General features: G+C 47.9%; 1 pseudogene; it reads left to right on the forward strand.

The window, feature by feature from the left end:
• Nucleotides 1–106: 106 nt before the first annotated feature.
• On the forward strand, nt 107–1,911 carry LOC147006866 (uncharacterized; annotated as a pseudogene).
• Nucleotides 1,912–3,919: the final 2,008 nt, after the last annotated feature.

A 3,919-nucleotide genomic window follows, 5' to 3' on the forward strand; every position in this document is an offset into this window, starting at 1 on the left:
GTAAAATTTTGTGTAGGTATTTTACTTACATCAACTACATTACTTTTGATTTGTTTCTGTGTTGATAAAACAAAACAAAAACTTTCACATTGGCACATATAAAACTAATTAACTGAGTTAAATAAAAAAAGAAGAGCAATGTTATATTTTTTTTTGATTTGGCAAATCCAAATGTTGTGCTGCACTGGGCATCAGTAAACACATGATTGTCATTTTTGTAACGTCACTTGTATTTTGATGTGCCACATTGTTATGAAAGTGCATTTATCCTCAGAAAAGAAGAGGAGCATAGTTAAATAACTTTTCAATTGTTAAGTTCACTGTGTTTGCAAAATTCAAGACGCTTTGCTCATATCTTATTCTATTTTCAGGTGCGGGCGGAAGACGCGGACGTGCTGATAATGCTGGTACACCATAGCTCAAGCACCAACCATCCACTCTTCTTAACCACATCGAAGGGCTCTTACGATGTCAGGAGGATCCGAGAAGCTCTCTCTGAAAGACAGAGGCAGTACCTGCTCTTTACTCATGCCTTCACCGGTTGTGATACGGTTTCTGCAATCGGGGCCACGGGAAAACGACTCTATTTGACAGGTTTTGTGCAGGGGACATTGATGAACATACGGACATCTTCCTTGACGTACGGGCTACGAAGGACGTGGTGATCAGGGCCGGTATTGCGATTTTCCAGCACATTTACCATGAACCAGGTGCTACTTTGGGTGCAATTCGATACAACATGTTCTCGCGGAAGGTGGCGGCCGGGCTGATCAAACCAGAGACTCTGCCTCCAAGAGAGGGTGCAGCTGCACAGCATTCTCTCCGTGCCTATCTCCAAACCCGGGACTGGATGCTGCTGCAGAGCATGTCTTTGGACCCCAGTGACTATGGATGGATGGTAGGGGTTCGTGGTTACGAGCCAGATCCAACAGTAAACCCCATGGCTCCTGAGGAGCTGCTCCGGTTCACGACTTGCAATTGTGCTGGAGATTGCAGCAACCGGCAGTGCAACTGCAAGTAGAATGGTGTCAAGTGTATCTCAGCATGCGGAAGTTGTAAAGGCATTACATGTATGAACTGTATCCCTGATGATGTAGAGTCTGGAGAAGACTCAGACATCAACTCCTAAGGTATTTGACATTGTGGAGCAGCAACGATTTAAACCCTTACACGAAAGCGGATGAACCGATGGTAAACCGATTCCGGATTCCCAGTAACGGTTATTACAATTTATGTTACAATAAGGGAAAACAGTAAAGGTCAGTGACCTTTCATAATTTTAATTTTATAAATACCAGAATGTTTTACTTTTGATACATTAAGGCTGCATATCTTGGGCAGTCTGCTGGAAACTTTCAGAAAAACGTAACGAAGGGGTATCTACCGAGAAGACGAATTGTAGACCAGAAAAGTTAATATTTACCCAAAAAATTATGTTTTTTTTGCTCAAAATTGTGTAAACCTTTTAACATATTGATTTGTTTTCGGTATCACCATGTCAGATATGTTCTTAGCTTTAAAATGAGCCTACTTTGAATAATTTAGATGCTTCTTGTCGGATACTGTGACCCAGAATGGAAATATAAGAAAAATTTTATCTTAAAAAAGGTCAGTGACCCCTGTTGACCCCTGTCACGGGTTCCCCGAGGGGAGTTGAATTTAAACTTTTTCAAATATGTTGGTGGACGCCCTCACAAACACATTGGTGAAGAAATTTCTTGGTAAGGAATTTGTTCCCAGATTTTTGCAATATTCCCTGACTAACTGCACGGATTTCCCTACACCATGCCGTAGCATTACCTCCTCCACAGCGCCACACACCACGGGCCCAGGTTCGAGTTCAGACCACGAACGCACGAAACCCACGAAACCAACGCACCGCACACATGTAACTAAAAACACACTCACACGCCCCACACGCCCCACACTCCTCACACGCCCCACAATCCCCACAATCCCCACACGCCCCACAATCCCCACACTCTCCACACTCCCCACACTCCCCACACGCCCCACACGCCCCACAATCCCCACACGCCCCACAATCCCCACAATCCCCACACGCACCACACGCCCCACAATCCCCACACGCCCCACAATCCCCACACGCCCCACAATCCCCACACGCCCCACAATCCCCACACGCCCCACACTCCCCACACGCCCCACACGCCCCACAATCCCCACAATCCCCACACGCCCCACAATCCCCACACGCCCCACAATCCCCACACTCCCCACACTCCCCACACTCCCCACAATCCCCACACGCCCCACAATCCCCACACGCCCCACAATCCCCACAATCCCCACACGCACCACACGCCCCACACTCCCCACAATCCCCACACGCCCCACAATCCCCACACGCCCCACAATCCCCACACGCCCCACAATCCCCACAATCCCCACACGCCCCACACTCCCCACACGCCCCACAATCCCCACAATCCCCACAATCCCCACACTCCCCACACTCCCCACACGCCCCACAATCCCCACACGCCCCACACGCCCCACAATCCCCACACGCCCCACAATCCCCACACGCCCCACAATCCCCACAATCCCCACACGCACCACACGCCCCACACTCCCCACAATCCCCACACGCCCCACAATCCCCACACGCCCCACAATCCCCACACGCCCCACAATCCCCACATGCCCCACACGCCCCACAATCCCCACACGCCCCTCTGAGAGTTATTTGTTCCTATTTCCACCACTTCCACGTGTGTTGTCTCCACACCTCTTCACTTGCAGCAACAAAAAGTTCCTCTTCGCTTGAAGCAACCAAGACTATTGATATAATGGTATATTTATGTTGATATAATAAGTGTTGTAGTAATCAACAATAGACCTTTTCGATCGGCTTTATTCTCACAAAACCCATACGCATATCTACAACAACATAAATATACATAGGGTAAGAATAACAAAATACAATAACTTGTCCACATAATACTGAAGGCAAATACCACATACGCATCACATAATAACGAAGTTAAACTCCATACTCTAATCCCAATTACATTCCTCAGAGTACATTATTCCTAATATAGTATATAACATACCATTACTGTTCCAGCATGACTTTCCATGGAGTACGTGGTATACGTGTCATCACCAGCCATTGACCTTCATATACAGTGCTGCCACATCCGCCCAATTTCCGTTGCCGCCAATCACAGTACGGCACTTTATTATCACAACATTCACCCCTTCCGAGAAATCTATCTCCATAAATCTAGTCTAATAGGAGGACGAATGGTGCGACCGGATCTTCTTGGCACTGGAGGGTTATCCACAGCATCTGATTGCTGTGGAGTTGCAGGAACCATATCAGGAACGAGATCACCCCTCTGAGCAGGGTGCGTCTTGGGGACTACCCTGGGGAATTACATTTTCTTCAGAAGCCTGAGGTAGAATTTGGGGTTCACTCTTGGATGGGGTTCCAATTGGGGCTAAGTGTCTAACAGAGACCGTAGTTTCCCTGCCATCCGGGTAGCGAATATGGGCATAGTGGGGTCCTGCTTGGAGGAGGTCGACTTCATCCACAAGGGGATCAGTTTTATTTGTGCGTACGTGACGCTTCAGCAGGACTGGCCCAGGATTGCAGAGCCAAGTAGGCACCGAGGCTCCCGAGGAAGAACGACGAGAATAGTTCAGAAGTCTTTCATGAGGGGTAGCATTGGTTGCTGTGGACAACAGTGAACGAATTGAGTGGAGAGCATCAGGCAGAACAGTCTGCCAGCATTTGATGGGTAGATTACGGGATTTTAGAGCCGTTGTGATTGCCTTCCAAATGGTACCATTGAACCTCTCCACTTGGCCATTCCCTTGAGGATTATAGCTAGTAGTTCTGCTACCAGTTCTGCTACTGGCAAGGAAGTCTTGTAATTCCTTGCTCATGAAG

Source organism: Eptatretus burgeri, unplaced genomic scaffold (assembly GCF_056783735.1).
Source record: "Eptatretus burgeri isolate ZD-2024b unplaced genomic scaffold, Ebu_testis_v1 Ebu_testis_scaffold_1463, whole genome shotgun sequence".
NCBI classification, from domain to species: Eukaryota; Metazoa; Chordata; class Myxini; order Myxiniformes; family Myxinidae; genus Eptatretus; species Eptatretus burgeri.